Source organism: Artemia franciscana, chromosome 3, assembly GCF_032884065.1.
Source record: "Artemia franciscana chromosome 3, ASM3288406v1, whole genome shotgun sequence".
In the NCBI taxonomy this organism is placed as follows: domain Eukaryota; kingdom Metazoa; phylum Arthropoda; class Branchiopoda; order Anostraca; family Artemiidae; genus Artemia; species Artemia franciscana.
In genome coordinates this window covers 42,893,291-42,911,178 of record NC_088865.1, presented here as the reverse complement: position 1 = coordinate 42,911,178, position 17,888 = coordinate 42,893,291, and the positions used below count along the sequence as shown (strand labels likewise).

The window sequence follows — 17,888 nt, the reverse complement described above, 5'->3', positions numbered from 1 at the left end:
GTATATGGGCATCCAGAAGTTAGCTTTTTACCTTTTTTCTTTCACCGATCAGGTCCCACGTCTTTGGGTTAGAGCCATTCATCATTCAGTTTTGTATATCACAGAGAAGATACATAAATTTTTATTCAAGTACTATTTACTGATATTTCAATAAACTTTTCAAAAGACAAACATAATTATCGATCATCTTTTTTCATTAAATCCTTAAGGTGGCAAAGAACATTCAAGAACTTTTCAGCTAAAAATTCCTGGCGTTTCTCACTATTTCAAAGACAATTATAAACAATTTTTATGTTCTGGAAGCATATCTTCTTAAATTAGGCGTAGTCTATCAATATCCAATCTCCCACAATTCACCAAAGGTCACCGCAGGGTGGATAGGAAAGTTCCTATAAATGGATATAAAGGTTCCTAATACACTTGGAATGATGTAACACACCAATGAAGGATCTGGTCCCTATGGGTTAGGGTTGAAACTGTATAATACTCGGCCAGGAGTCATAAATGTGATCATATGAGGGAAAAGGCCCTTTCAATGCATACCATATAACGTCTAACGGGATTTGTACATATCCCCTCAGTTGAACTTAAACAAAGGGTACTATGATAACGAAAGTAAATAATGACATATTTGTTGCCACGTAAGCAGAAAGTGACAACCCTCTCAAACACAGGGCGACTTTTAGGCCAGATGATAGTTTTATCTTACGAAAAATATTTAAGATTTTGTTTCAGTCAACAGCCGTATTTTAGTTAGAATTCTACAGACTGGTTTATTATTAGGAGGAAACTAAATGAGACATATCCGGTAAGGATCAGAAGTAACTTTCTAAACTCGAGAAGAAAATAACATTCATGTCGTAATGATACGTTTCATTGGCTGAATATTGGCTTCATCCTCTCTTTGACTAGCAAAATGTCACATACAATGCTCAGTCTTGAATCAGAAGAAAATAATCCGAAAAAAAACCCACTAAAAATATCTTAACCTTCCAATATTATGTTCCAAGAGGGTATGAGGAATTCAATTCCATGTACAAAGAACCACTAATAAAAAACACTAAAATGACACTATTTAATGTTTTCCTAGCTGGAATCAAGGAGAGAATGAATCATCGGGAATCAGACAGCGGAGTCACTCAGATGTGACAAAATACCCAAGAGAAGCAGATATTCAGAAGATATGTATGTTGTATCATCTCTTGTCCAAAGATATTCTCGGTCAACCCTAAACCTCCTTTTTATATCGATACATGATGTCATTTTTTTATTTGTCATGATTTGGGTTTTGATATGACATCCTTATGGTTGTGATCTGCCGAGGATTACCAAACAAAGTTTGAAATCCTCTAACACCAATATTGCTACTGTAAAAGAAATATATTTCTATTTTGTTCCTTGAAAGAGCCACCTTTCTTTGTTCTGCCATTTTACTTTTGTAATTTCTTAAAAAAGTCGTTTGTACCTTCCGACATTTCTCAATTTCATGGCTGTAGCAATAGCCACAATCTAGTAAAAACCCAACCACAGCTTGTAGTAAATGAAATTTGCAAAATGTATTTTAAAAAAAGGTATACTAAGAAAAAATTGCTTTGGTTACAATGGTTAAGATATAGTAGCTATTATCTAAGATCCATGTCACTTCACTTTTTACTCATAGTTACAAATTAAACTACAAAAAAGATCAAGCCATACGAAAACGAGAAAACTCTAGAGTTGTGACGACTAAAACAGTGAAAAAAAGCAGGAACATTATGGACTAAAATACTAAGAATTGTTGAAAGGGTATTAAATTAACCCCTCCACTCAATCTTTATGTTATAAATAAAAAATATTATTTCTTTCAATTGAAAGTAAGGAGTAACATTAAAATGTCCAACATATATAAATTATTCTGTATATGAGGGATACTACCCTCCTCAGCTCCTCAATGGATACGCTAAAGTTGTTTAGTGCTTCAAATTACTTGTATTCCAACTTAACGACACTAGTCTTTCAGCAGTCATTTCAAAGAATGGGCCAAAAAATTAAAATCTAGCATCAAGAGCGAGGATTTGAGGAGGGTGTAACCTCCCTCATACATGGATTCATTTCTGTTTGTTTCAGTTTTAAAATACTTGTTTTTTTTTCAATTTCAGATCATTCTAAAAAGCTACAGAATACTAACCAAGATATGATGTGGGCTCCCAACCCCGTTGACCCCCATCTCTTGCTGGTAAAATTTATATATCGACAATTTTAAATTGATTGGTAGCGTCCCTATTTTTTAGTTTTTCTGATTAAGAATTAAAATATTTGACTGTAGTTCCCCAGTGTGAGCAGTAGTTCCGTTAAATAGCTCTTTAATACTTTTTTTACAACAGAATTCGGAGCAGACGGAATGTTCTTCTACGCCGCAGAAGCCAGAGAGACCTCTACAATAGAGTTATATCACGTTTAATTATAAAGTAAATATATATCAATTCATTGAAACATTGTATACCGATTGGAAAAAAGAAACATTTTCATTGAAAACCGCAGAAATTAAAATTCTAGTAGCTCTTTCGAACCCTGTCCCCTCCAAACAAATCTTTTGGTTAGGCTCTTCATACCCCACCCTGCTTTTAACCCCTCTGCCGGTAAACATGTAAATGTGATACTTTATACCCTGAAAAAGATATTGTTACAATTGCAGAGGCACTATTACCCCTCCCTTTTCCGATAATAAAGGCTTAAACTAAAAATATTACCGAGAATAAAGAAGGACTTATCTACTTAGAGGGATATACAATTTCTACCACCCATCCCCACATCAAAACTCATTCTATATTAATCTGAAGGCTCGATGATAGTTGGGATATTCAGACATTAAAATTCTCTCTTTTGGGCATCTACCCACTCCCCTCAGATGCCTAATAACCCTATTGTTCATAATAATTAATGCGCGTTAAAAATCATTTAGTGCATTTCTTTTTAAATACGACACAAATTAATTTATTTCAGTGAAGCTTTAAATAAACGTAAGAAACAATTTTTTGCAGTAAGAAAGGGGGCATTACCCCGCAGAACTCTTATCCAGGGTTTGTCTAGATTAAGGGATATGAAACTAAATCCTATCTTCCCCCCATATCTACTTCTATATTTATCTTAAGGACAGTTGAAATTTAGAAAGTTTGATCATTAATCTCCATTTGACCATTTTTTAGGAGCCTGCCATCCCCACCCAGCCCCCTACAAAATGAATCAACACTCCTCCTTCGTAACAGCTGGTTCGCCATCATGCCTCACTAACATAATTTCATGAAAAATCAAGTGAATCAACATGATTAAATCAAGCATTAAGTTAAATGTCAATTTTAAATATTAATCTTGAATGGGCTATGTGACTTTTCAGGAATGAACCATGAGAAGTTCTAATTTGATTTTTGGGTCTCTAACTCTTCTACGGTTATTTATTTGCTCATTCTCAATCCTAAAAATATTCCAAATATACCTTCTAAAAAGCTCTAATGCTGAAAAAATAGTGGAAGTAATTTCTGTGTCTAGAATTCCTGCTTTATTTATTTATAAGGAAAATGTCCATGTGAAACGAAGTATGATGTTTAACTAAATGTAGATATAGTGCAACAAATATGAACCAATAGGCAACTTTTCTCGAAGAAATCTTTTCTCGAAGAAATGGAAAATACAATTACTGATGGCATATTTTAATGCGTTTAATAAGTGTATCAGGATTTTATTTTGTTTAATCGCTCTTCTAAAGCTCTGAATGAGCCTGATATTGGAAGGCTAGCATAATAAGACCATGCTTAACCACCAAATCGGATAAACCTTGTAAAGCATGTTTACTTTTGCTTGTTCCAATCTGTCAGAGAGTACACAGTGATAATGTCTATCGTTTCCCCAAAAACCAACGACAGGCTAGTTTTTTATCAGCCAGCCAAAAATCGCAAAACCCGACATAAAAACTGGGGCTAAAAATACATGGAATACGTGCGCTCATAGCCATCGCTGGATAGACGTTAAATATGGGATAGGTGTAATAATAGCAAGAATTAATAGATTTACCAAGATTAAATGAAAGATGAAGTGGGAAACACCTTAAGCCGTGTCAATGAAAAAGTTCCTACTTTGATTTCTACTGATAACTCAAATTCACTAGCTTCCATTAGCTTCAAGTAGAATAGCTTGAAGTATGTGAGGCAGGTGAGTGCCTTGGGCACATATTCTAGAAGGCAAAACAATTTAAACTATCATACTAAGTAGGAACAAGTAGGCTGTATAGTTTTCACTTAAATTACTCCTCAATTCAAAGTGCTAAGCCTGCTCTGTCCCCGACAATGGAATATTTTGTATTTATATTTCATTATCCAAGCGTGTAATTTTAAAGTTGTCTTGGGCCCTGCAATCCAAGACAAATAGAAAAAATTACGGCAAAAAGGATTGTCGTAATATCTCACAACACTATGAAAATGTACGACAAAATTTTGTAATATTTAAACATTATTTGGCAATACCATGACAGAGTTTGATATTATCATGTTAGGTTATGATAATATTTGATATGGTTTTGATTATCTTGATAAGGATAGACATGATTGTGATAAAATTATATTAAACTTTGGTAACATGATTTTGATAGTGCTTTATTAGATTTTGGTAATGGCAGACGCGTTTTGATTGTAGTTGCAAATATTTTGTTCATGTCATTTAAGGTTTTGATCAAACCATTAAAGATTTTGTTAATGGCTTGCAAGATTTTGACAATGCAATGTAAGATTTGATAGCAGCATAGAGAATTTTCATTATATACATGGAAATATTGATAATTTAGTGCAAGATGTTTGATAATATCGCACAGGAGGTATATATTAGCACACATCATATGGTAATAATTGGCAAGATTTTGATAATCTTGATAATAGCGGATAAAATTTCATTGTAATACGTTAAATTTTGGTAATAGGAGGCAGGATTTTGATGAAATCATTTGAGACTTTGAGAATATTAGACATGTTTTGACAGTAAAAGACAATATATTATTAATATCATGTAAGACTTCGATAGTACCGTTTAAATTTTGATAATACAGTATAGGATTTTGTTATATCGGGTCTGATTTTGATAATGTAGCGCAAGATTTTTGATTATGTCAAACAGGATTTTGATATTATCACACAAGATATTGGTAATGCCTGATAATATTTTGATAGTAACAGACAAAACTTCGGTAGAACCGTTCTGGATTTTTATAATAACTTGCAAGATTTAGGTAGTGCCCGAAAACATTCTCATAACATCTCACAAGACTCTAATAATTCAAGACAATATTTTGTAATATTTAACAAAGTTTGGTAATATCATGCGAGACTTTCATAACATCATATACAATTATGATACTATTCGATAAGAAGTTGATAATCTTGATAATATCTCACACGAATTTGATAGCACTATGTTAAGTTTCGTTAACATGTAACATGATTTTTGCAGCATCATATTATATTTTGCTAATAACAGTCACGTTTCAATTGTTGGTGAAGATATTTCGTTAATACCTGGCGAGATTGTGATAATACCATGTAAGACTTTGCTAGTAACTTGCATGATTCTAATAGTACCGTGTGTGGTTTTAATATTATTATAGAGCATTCTCATAATATCAGTCGAGATTTCGATGATCGGAACTAAGGAATCTGGATGGGGGCCGTAAGTGGACGGAACTTTGGAATCGGGGACAGAAGTGGCGGAACCAGAACTGACAAAACTGGAGCCAGATTTTGACTTGGGATTGGAGTGTGCAAAGTGGGAACTAGAATCGGCTGAACCTGGGTGAAAACCAATATAATTGGAGGTGGAACCGTTGTAACCAGGGATCAGAACTGCATATCGCCAAGGAAGCGGAATTGGGTATCACTTAAACAAAAATATATCTGAGAAGTATCTTATGGCTGACGAGGAGTACCAGAGGGCCAGTCTGAGTGTGGCGAAGTGACTTGACTTGCCGCATGGAGCATCAAGCTAAGGAATGGATTGCAAAAACAAGAATCAATAGACTTTAAGCATGATATTAATAGGAAAATACCTGGAAAATATCTTAGGAATGATTAGCGGATGTCAGAAAGATGTCAAGCGCTAGCCACATATAGCCATACTGGCGTGAATTGCCGTGTGGGTATCACGTTGGAGGAGGTCCTGCAAAAACACGAATTGAATTTAAGCATAATTTTATCGAGAAAACATCCAAAAAATGTCTTAGAAATGATGAGGGCGTGCCAGAGGGATGTCACAGGGTAGCAACATATGGCTATGGTGGCGTGAATTGCTTGGACTAACATGTTTTACCACTTAAAATTGAGGTGGAAGTTGTTTGAAAAAATTTTTGGTAATGGCGGCAGAAATCTAGTACCCAGTCAAACATACAAAGCATTTTTCATTAAACCTTTCATAAATAACTCTTAATATGGTTTAAAGTTATCTCCAATAGCAACCCCTCCTTTGGCATTGCTTATGATGGTGGACTAGCCACATATTGGCACGGTGGTGTGAATATTCATAGTCTTGGCTCAAAGATACGGAGCATTTCCGTTAAAAGTACTCAGAAATGACCAAATGCAAAAATGTGTCTCTCATTTCTTGCAGGTGCGTCTAATAGAGCAACAGAAACGTAGCACTTTCATAAAGACCTCTCAGAAATAATTCTTAATATGATTTAGATTTATCTCAAATCACAACCCTCTCCCTGGATGTTGTTCCTACCTTTTTTATTTCATGACCTTTCCCACCTTTTTATTTCATGATTTTTTTCACTTATATTTTATCCCTTATAAACTTTTTTACGTTTTCTTTTCTTGTTTATTGTGTTGTAATTGCTTTTTTCTGTGGTTTGATAATGGTTGTAAATTATTTTAATTCAAAAAGTTGTCTGCACAATCAAAAGCCTTTGTTCTTTAGATTTCGTGCTCAAATGCGAATCTTAAATACGTAATCATTTACGTAATGAAATATCTAAATCTGATACTATGAAAGGTGAGCGGTGCTAAAAGATTTTTCGGTGGAGAGGGACTGAAATCTAACACCCAGTCAAAGAAACCAGGCATTTTAATAAAGGCCTGTCAGAATAACTCTTAATGCTTGGTCACGGAGGTGTGAATTAACATAGTTTGACTCAAAGAAACGTAGAATTTCCATTTAAGCCTCTCAGTAATATCTGAATGCAAAAATGTGTCTCGTTTTCTTGCAGGTGCGTCTAATAGAGCAATAGGAACGTGGCATTTTATAAGGACCTCTCAGAAATAACTCTTGATATGGTTTAAAGTTGTCTCTATAACGACCTCCCCCTAGAAATGGCTGCTAGGGCCCCACGTTTCTTTTATTCGTGTTTGTTTTTGCTTAGATTTTATCCTTTATAAGCAGTTTTCACGTTTTTTTACGTTTTCTGTGCTTTCATTGTTTTTAATGTGTTTCAATAATGCTTGTAAATTTTTTTTTATTATCAAAAAATGTGTATACAATAAAAATCCTTTAATCTTGAGATTTCCGGTTCCAGGATGAACCTTTAATACTTTATCATATTTGCAATGAAATACCTAAAGCCAAGCATTTGTAACATCTCACTGATTCAATATCTAACTTAAACTGGTTAGGTCACCTTATAAAACAAATAGCGCTGTAACATGCAGGTGTATGTAATAGAGAATAAATCAATAGTATTGGGACGCTTGTGTGCCTTTAAGTGGGAAGGGTTGGAAACATGCGAACCATTTAATCGTTCTAGAAGGCTGACAGAGAGTCCCCACTGCATGCAATAGGTTAATATGTAGAAAATATTCCTCGACTAATAAAATTAGAAAGTCTTTCATAGTTCACCTCTCTAGCACTCCATTCAGTTGAGAGAGAATTCCTTTCGAATCTTATTGTGGAAAAAAAGTCTTTAGATTATAAAGATTCCCTGAAAAAAAAGCATTGAAAGAAAAAGAAAATCTCTTAAAGTGTATTGTAACAACCCAAGTGTGGATTGTCAATTTTAACACCCACTGTGTTTATCCTCCTTAGTGACAAGGAAGGGTCCCCAATGGGACTCTGAGGTCTGTCATTTCAGGCGAGATGTCATCATCCTTAACATAAGTAAACATTCATCTATTAATAACATCCACTGAAATCTTGAACGTCTTGAAAAACGTCATGCCAGTGAAATTGGTTGCTAGACCCCCCTGTTAGAATTGGATGCTAGGTCCCCGAAGGAGTTGCTTGATAGGGCCACCGCTGGAATTGCTTGCTGAGGGCCCCGTTGAAATTGAATACTAGGATCTCCCCTTGGGATTGAATGTTAGATACCCCCAGTAGAACTGGCTTTTAGGTCTCCTCATGGAAATGGTTGCTAGGGGCCCCCCGTTGAACTAACTTGCTAGGGAACCCCCCGTGGAATTGACAAATTTAATGCTAGAGTCCCCTGGTGGAAAATGTTGCTAGGTTAGGGGGACCTCCGATAAAATATGTTGCTAGGGGGCACCGGCTGAAAAGGTTGCTAGGGGGTTCGGTGAAATTGGATGGAAGGGGCCCCGCTGGATTTTGTTGGTAGGGCTCCAGTGGAAATGCTAGCGAATGATCCTGTTAAATTGGCTGCTAGGGCACCTTCGGAATTTTTCGCTAGGGTCCTAGTTGAATTGGTTGCTAGGGGCCTGGTGGAATTGCTCGCTTGGATCCAGCGCCTAAAAAGCTCCCCACTAGCGGGTCCTGAATGTTTTTCCCTGGCCCTCTCAAGGTTTTATCTTAAAAAAAAACACTCTCTTATTGTGTAACATGCAAACCCTAGTACCTAACACCCAAAAAGACCATGATTTGGCGGGTCACTGAAGGTTCTTCCCTACACCCTTAGGTTTTTAAATAATTAATACATGCATCGCTTAGAAACTACCCCCTACTGCGTAATTGCAACCTCCATATCTGAGAAATCAGTCCCTATTACGTAACAAGTACCGGCCTCTTGAAGAAGCTTTAAAAAGGTGTGGAGACTGGGATTCAAAGGGGTTTCTATGTTGTCGGATCAAAAAAGGTATCACTACTGATACTCTAGACGATTTCAAACTGATAAGAATTTTCTCCGTAAAATAGCCCTCATCATTTTCCCGTGCAAACTTTTTTACCATTTTTACGTTTGATTGATTTTTTTAATAATTTTTAGCTTATGTCTTTGGTTTGTTTGTTTTTTATTTCGTTTCCTTTTACTTGGACATGTGAAACAAATTCGGCTATATTAGAGCTATTAATACCTTTTGAAATATCAGATCTTAAACTACATGTACCGGGGTCATCAAAAAAGGATGTCTGCAATATTTTGAAAACAGCCTGAGAAAGGAATAGACAATTTCAGGAACTAACGGATAAGAAAGGAGAGAGATGGTTAAACAAAATCAAAATTTTTATTTGGGGGGAGTACTAAATAATTTTTCGCAGAGATCCTGACAAAATTTATTTTGTACTATAAGCTCTAACTGGAATTAAAGTTTGTGCAAGGTTGAACAGCAAGATCAGAGGAAACACTGTAGCGTTGCCTATAGTAAAGGCCATACGCCTCCAATGCTTTATTATTTATTCATTTATTTTTCTCTCATAGGTAATTCATATGGAAGAAGTCATCGTATAAACTTCAAAGGAGCCTCATTCGATTGGAACTCGAGAGTTCTAGTGCCCTTTTTAAGAGTCAAAAATGATCGGTGGGCAGACCCCCCTCTGTGCCCTTTTCCGCATTTTTTTGGCGATTTCCTTCAGAGTTGATGTCTCTGTATTGAGTTGGATATTTAATTCAGTTTGGGAAATCATGTGCTACCCCCTGCCTAGTTTTCATTTTTGGGTATTATTAAGGTGGACTGCTTGTTTTTTTTTTGAATTTTGGTTATATTTGTTTGTGTTGGTAATTTTTTCCCTGTCTTGAAGTAGATTGTCTTGAAGTAGTTTTTTGTTTGTGAATTTTATTGTTTTAATAAAGAACTCGGAAATACATCCGATAAAAATTTTGAGATAGCCATTTTGTTCAAAAACATTCAAAGATCATATAGTAAAACTCCGGTGTCGACACAACCACCCAGGGCCAGGGGGCGTTGTAAGTTATGCTCTGGGGACAGTTATGGTACTTATGGAAGGGATGCTCGTATAAACTTGACAGAGGTCCTATTTGATTGGAAATTAAAAGTTCTAGGTCACTTTTTCAGAGTTAAAAGAGATCGGAGGGAAACGACCATCAGATAAAAGTTTTGAGGCAGCCATTTTGTTACAAATAGTTCAAAGGTCAGATAACCAAAATTTTGGGGTCTACACAACCACCACAGGGCCCGAGGGCAGGCATTTAAGTTATACCAATATAACTTAACTTTAGGTGGTAACTTTAGGGCAAATAAGGTACTCGTTTAGACTTTATAGGGGGCTCATTTGATTGGAAATTAAAATTTTCAGATCACTTTTTCAAATTCGAATAGATATCGGAGGAAAACTAGCCACCCCACTCCACGCCTTTTTTCCCCAAATGTATCAGATAAAAATTTTTAGATCGCCATTTTTGTTAAAAATATTTCAAAGGTCAGATAACAAAATTTTCTGTATTGAAAAAACTCATCAGGCCCAGGGTCGAGCGTTTAGAATTATGGCTTGGTGGTATATAAGGTTCTTATGGAAGGGATGCTTGAATAAACTTCAGAGAGGGCACATTTGATTGAATATTGAAAGTTCTAATTCACTTTTTAACATTTAAAAGTGATCAGAGGGTAGCTATCCCCCCGCCCTTTTTCCTTCAAATGCATCAAATAAAATTTTGATATTAGCATTTTATTTAAAATGTTTGAAGTCAGATAACAAAGACCCTGGTGTCTACACAAACCCCAGGGCCCGGGTGCAGGTTCTGTCAGTTTTGCCCCGGGGCATATATGGCTTTTATGGAAGGATTGCTCGTATACCAGAAAGGGCTATTTTGTTCGGAAAGTGATAGTTCTTATTCACTTTTTAAGAATCTAAAAAGATCGGAGTGTAACTAGCCCTCCTCCACGCCCTTTTCCTCCAAATGCATCAGACAAAAATTTTAAGATAGGAATTTTATTGAAAATAGTTTAAAGGTGAGGTAGCAAAAACTTCGGTGTTGACACAAACCCCTGGACCATGGGGTAGGCGTTGTAAGTTATGCCCTGCGGGTATTTATGGTTCTTATGCCTTCTCTAGAATTAAATAAAAAAAAAACAAGTCTGTTTAATTGAAAGTAAGAACCGACGTTAAAGCTTAAAATGAACAGAAATTACTCCGTATATGAAAAAGGGTGATCCTTCCTCAACGCCCCGCTCTTTGCGCTAAAGTTTGACTCTCTCTCAAATGTACTTTTTAAAACAGTAAAAACTTTAGCGTAAAGAGCGGGACGTTGAGGAGGGAACAGCCCCTTTCATATACGGATCAATTTCTGTTCGTTTTAAGTTTTAATGTCGCTCCTTACTTTCAGTTGAAAAAACTTTTTTTTTTATTTAATTTTTGAACGTTTTTGAATTAATGCAAGTTTTGATTTTGGCTCTCGACAAATAAATAATTAAAATGAAACTAGCATATTAATTTTTTTTTTTTTTTTGCTAAATGGCTTTCACCTAGTTTTGATCGGAAGATTTTTAGGAAAAATGAACGGGATAGTAGGCCCAGTTACCCTCCCATTTTTTTTAAGGCAACTAGAGCTTTTAATTTTTTACGAACGTGTATATTAGTAAAAATTTACATAATTTACGAATTAACTTACGTAAGGAACTTCCATATTCGTATGTTTTTATTACGTATATGAGAGGGTTCACCCCCTCGTCAATACCTCGCTCTTTAGACTAAAGCTTAAATTTTGTCCCAATTCCTTAAGAATTAACCCTCAATCACAAAAGCCGTAGGATAAATAGTTGAAATTAATAATATTTCTTTAGCGTAAAGATTAAGGTATTAGGAGGAGGTGAACCCCTCATATGCATAATAATTTCTGTTCGTTTTAAGTTTGAACGGTGCTCCATACTTTCAGCTGAAAAACTTTTTCAAATTTCTTTTTTCATTGTTTAAAAAAAAAAATTTTAAAGTCCTGGGCCCACTTAATGGAAATTTTCTTCTACCATGACAAGTTCCTTCATGAAAACCTCCCCCTGCATAAGCCCCTCCACTAAAACCCTCCCCCCAACCAAAAAAATACCCCTGAAAACGTCTGTACACTTCCCCACATTAATTTCCTCATTGGAAATTAATGAGCGTGGGAGGGGGCCTAGGTACCCTCCAATGTTTTGGTCACTTAAAAAACACACTAGAACTTTTAATTTCCGTTAGAATGAGCCCTCTTGTGAAATTCTAGGACCACTGGGCCGATACGATCACCCCTGGGGAAAAAAAATAAACACGCATCTGTAATCTGTCTTGTGGAAAAAAAAAATTCAGAATTCCACATTTTTGTAGATAGGAGCTTGAAACTTCTACTGTAGGGTTCTCTGATACGCTAAATTTTATGATGCGATTTATGTTAATATTCTAAGAATTTTAAGGGATGTTTCCCTCTATTTTCTAAATTATGGTAAATTTTCCCAGGCTCGTAAATTTTGAAGTCTAAGTCTAAACTTGATATTTAAAATCAGAATTAAAATGCGATTCTTTTGATGTAACTACTATTACAGATTCCGTTTTTTAGAGTTTCTATTGAGGTTACCAAATTCTATTCAGGTAAACCAAATATCTGTTCCTTTTTCAAGGGTCAAAGGGGATTGGAGGGCAACTATCACCCTCCTCCCAAAGTAATTTGTTCCCCAAATGCATCTTGTAAAAATTTTGAGAGAGCCCTTTTGTTCAAAATAGTTTAAAAATCAAATAACAAAAACTCCAGGATCAAAACAACCGCCAGAGCCCAAGGGCAAGTGTAATAAGCTATGCAACAGGGCCATATAAGGTTTTATATAAGGAGTGTTTGTACGAAAGATATGAGAGATATACATTCATTAAAAAAGAAAACAAAGACTATTTGCCATTCGCCTGCCAAGAAAGACAATAAGCTCGGAAGGACAAGCGAGGCTATCACCCTCAGTTAATTAAAACTACACTCATATTGCGCAAACCAATCCGAAGGAAACTCAACTGATGAGTGCAGAGAGGAAAAAAGAGAGATAGGAAAAGACAAGAAGAAGGCAGAAAACAAAAGAAATAACAGCAAAAACAAAAATCAGGGAAATGTCTTGAGTAGAAATACAAGCTAGAGCGAGGTTCACATCAAAATTCCTCACGAGATAAAATAAACTTCTTTGCCCGTGACTTGAAGGCCGGAAGACTATGTGCATTTTCACACACTCGGGCAATATATTCCAAACATGGCGACCATAATGGCGAATCAAAAGATGCCCAAGTGGTAGGCTTAGCCTACTCCTAAAATCATGAGATAAGTTTTCAGCTTTTCTTGTATTATGATCATGACGGTCCCTTTTAAAAATAAAAATATTCTCAAGAGCAGGGGTAAAAATTCAGAGGTGGCTCATGTGATTGAAAATTTTAAGTTCTATTTGCCTTTCTAAGAGTCATCGAAAGTGATCGGTGGGCTCCAATCTCTTTTCCCTAAATGCATCCTATCTAAATTTTGATATAGCCATTTTGTTCGAAATAGTCCTGACATCAGATGACAGAAATTTCGGCATCAACATACCCCCCTCCCTCCCCAACGCCCGGTAAAGGGTTTTATTTATGTCCAGAGGGCATATAAGGTTCATATGGAAGAGGTTGTCGCATAAACTTCGGAGGGTACTCAAATAGTCAGAAACTGAAAATTCTAGTTCCCTTTTTAACAGTTAAAAGTGATCCGATGGCAAATAGCCTCCCCCACCAACCCTAAGGCCATAATGCATAATTTATATAGTTTTTTTTCCCAGAGACACTTCATATGAAGGGTATGGTCCTATATGCTTTGGAGGGGGCTCATTCGAAGGGAAATCGAATGTTATAGTGTCGTTTTTAAGAGTCAAAAGCGATCGAAAGGCAACAAGCCCCCTCATTATTTTTTCCCCTAAAAATCCGGTAATTTTTTAAATATAGTTCAGCGATCAGATAACAAAACTCCGAGGTCAACAGAATCTCCCGGGGCATAAAGGTAGGCGTTTTAAGTTATGGCCTGGGGTTATGGATGATCCTTATTGAAGGGATGCTCATATAAACATCCGATGCGGTTCATTTGACTGGAAATTGAAAGTTAAAGCTCTAAGCACCAAAAGAGATCAAAGGGCAATTACCCCCCACCCCCCTCCCCTTACTTCCTTTTCCGTCCAAACCTATCGGATAACAATTCTGAGATAGTCCTTTTATTAAAAATAGTTCAAACTCAGATAAAAAGAATTCCGAGGTCAACACAACCCCCCAGAACCCAGGGGCAAGTGTTTTAAAAAATGCCCAGAGGGCATATAAGATTTATATGTAAGTGGTGGTACGTGTAAACTTCAGAAGTAGTTTATTTAATTGAAAATTAAAATTTCTAGTTACGTTTTTAAAGGTCAAAAGTTACTGGAGGGTATTTACACACACCCTTCCCCAACGCCCTCTTTTCCTCAAACGTATCGGATTAAAATAAGATAACATTTTCTTTGAAATATTCCAATAATCGTTTACCAAAAACTTCAGAATCAAGATCCCCCCCAGAACCCAGGGGAATGGCTGTTATTTATGCCTCAGGGGCATATAAGGTTGTTATAGAAGAGTTGGAACTATAAACCTTAAAGGGGATTAAAAGACCCCCCCCCCAAAGAGCTCAGGGGAAAGGTTTTAACTTATGCTCTGGGGGCATACAGAATCCTTATGGAAGAAGTAAGCTTAGGAGGGGACTCAAATGACTAGAAATTGAAAGTCCTAATGCCTTTTCGAGAGTCAAAAATGATTAGATGGCAACTAGAAACCCTCTCCCATAAACCCTCTTTTCCACAAATGTATCCGATCAAATTTTGAGGGTTTCATTTTGTCCGAAACACACCAAACAGGTGTTGTAAGTTATGCATTGGGGGTATTTGAAGCTTTTATTATGGAAGAAATGGTTGTATAAACTTCGGAGGGGGCTTATTATATTGGAAATTGAGTGTTTTAGTCCCTTTTCAAGAGTTACAGTGGACAAGAGCAACTAAGGGACCTACGTCCCCTACCCTTTCTACCCCAAATTCATTCGATCGACATTTTGAGACAGCCATTTTGTTAAAATAAGTCAAAAGTTCAGATAACAAGAACTCCAGGGTCAACACAAACCCCCAGAATTCGGGAGCATGTGTTATATTTTATACCCTGGGGGATATAAGATTGTTGTGCGAGGGTTTTCAAAATGGTTCAAAGATTAGATAAACCTGACCCCCACCCACACTCGAAAAACGCAGTGACGATATTTTATCCATAAATTACGGGAACTCAACCCAGGTCCTTCATGGTCTGCTCCCCCCTCAACAACAACCTATTAAACAAAACAACACATTAACAATATTTTACTCCAAAACCTATGGGTGCTGACCCTCGTTCCCTTTGAGATGATACCCCCTATTCAAAAAAATATTATCATGATAAATGGTAAGTCATGAGGGCTGACCCCTTGCCCTCTCTCTATGGCGTGATCCACCTCCCCCACCCCAAAAAACTTAGTAATGATATGATCAGGGTCATGGGAATTCCATTAATTTTTTTTAGCTCTTTCCAAAACTGTTCAAGACTCTTACATTCTTCACTACAAACAAGAGTTTGGCCACTGCCTTTCTCCCTAACGGTAAAAGCAGAAGACCTACCGAATATTTTGCGCTTTACTAGAACGAATTATATTACGAATATTTTCTTTTGTACTTATTACAAGATTAAAAATAAAATGAAAAATGCAGTGAAGTCAGGCGAGGATTTACCAACAGGCCAACTAGGACCCGCAGCTATCACTATCCCCGAAGTTTTTGGAGATTTCCCCAACCATCTTACAAAAATAAAGCGACAAAAACACTTAGCCCTAGAAGCGTCAAAGCTTTAAATCCGGCCCTGAGTGATATTAAATAATAAAGGAAAGGTTTTTTTTAAACTGAAAGTAAGGAGCGACATTAAAACTTAAAACGGGCCTGACTATCATTTTCTCTACAAAATGAGGCTGTGAAAAATTGCTTCTGCATTTCCGTGATTATTTAAAGTGCATTTGTGATCCTGCTTCTAGGAATGTCTTGTGCTTTTCTTGAGCACTGAGCCGAAAAAGTAAATTGCAAACATTTCCTGAGACAACTTAATGATAGTCTGAACCTATATAAACATTCAAAGTATGCCTATTTATTTCGGTAAATATCTAAACTGCATCTGTCATCAAGCTATTATGGCACATTTTCTTCTTCTCTGGGATGTGTGAAACAAAAATGACATAATAAATTTTCGACAAAATAAAGACATTTTCACCAAAAATATCTCCAAATAAATATTTAAACTACTACCTCAGCAGTTCTATTAATGTAGTCATCCTTTTTTTTATTTGTTTTTCATCCGGCTGTTACAGCCTTTTCTTTATCCGGAAAAAACTACGATAGAAAAGTAAATAATATCTAACTGAAATATCTCATTAACGAAAAGTATTTAACTATATTTAAAGCATCAACGAAAAGTAAGTATTTAACGATATTTCTTTTTCTGAACTGTTTAAAATGTATTTGTTATTAAGTTATTTATTTCTTTTTTTGTAAATCTTTAACAAACTTCATAGCAAGACTAGCTAATAAGATCCTTTCCAGAAAAAGCTACTGATAGTAAAGTATTAGAAGAAATGTAAATTTTGCATTCTTTATTTTGAACAGATATTGTTTTATTTATTACAAAATCAATAATAATAACAAAATAGAAAATCAAGGACCTTATTAGTGATTGATTATTATTATTTTTTTTAAATAAGTGTGGAGCCAACCCTCTTCAATTCCATCAAACACTGAACTCTGCTTTTTGCTTTACTGAAAAAAAAGATATTATAGAAATTTTCTCTTTTATGAAGTTAACTCACCAAAAATTTCTGAGACTTCCTGGAATGAATGCCATTAAATATTTAATAGTCTGTCCTCTTTGATTTGTTTTTTTTCCAATAATCATCGTGATTATGGTGTTTTTCATTCTTTTTTATTGTTATTGTTGCTGCTTTGTTGACAAATGGAACCAACACTGTGATTTTATGACAAATATAAACACATTACGTGAAGTACAAACCTTTCTCAGTAAAATTACTGTTTGGCAATAAGATTGTTAAAAGAGTGACTGGGGACATTGCCCCTATTAGTTTTTGTGAAGTGTTTTGTGGTTGTTCTGAGTTTGATTTTACCATTCATTTCATTCATTCGTGGTTTTTGATTAAGATGAATTTTTTAGTCTGAATTATAAATAAATTTACTACTGCTTGTCTTGGGTTTTTAGCATAGATTTATCTTTTTTTTTAGTAATCCGTTTTATAAATAAATTTCCTTTTAAATAAACTTCCATTCATCTTTAATTAATCTGTCTTTTTTTTGGTTTATCTGTAAGCATATTTGTAGTGGGGGGGGCTGCTTAAGAATAAAATTTTGGTAAGCTATTTAAATATTGGACAACATTTGAATACTATTTAGAAAAGTCCTCGAATAATAAAAAAAAATTTTACCACAAATTTTAATAATAGCTTTACAATAAAATTTTGTGTCGATGTCATTAAAATGGGTTGAAAATATGCATAGATAATGGTCTTCTAGGGTGATGAAGCAATCTTCATCCCCTTTTTGCAACCACCATGAAAAAAAATCAAATGGTGATCCACCACACTGTTCTAAAAATGTTACTGTGTTGCGTTATTTTTTGAAATGAACAATTATCCACGACCTTTCTTCTTTCAAAAATACAAAATTCCACATTTTTACAGATAGGAGCTTGAAACC

At 35.5% G+C, this 17,888-nt stretch overlaps 1 long non-coding RNA gene across 1 annotated transcript; it reads left to right on the top strand.

Annotated features, from left to right (window-relative positions):
* The first annotated feature begins 4,631 nt into the window (after positions 1-4,631).
* On the top strand, positions 4,632-9,979 carry LOC136024648 (uncharacterized). The gene is made up of 2 exons (XR_010616874.1): positions 4,632-4,752; positions 9,596-9,979. It is a non-coding gene; the product is annotated as an uncharacterized LOC136024648 (long non-coding RNA).
* Positions 9,980-17,888: the final 7,909 nt, after the last annotated feature.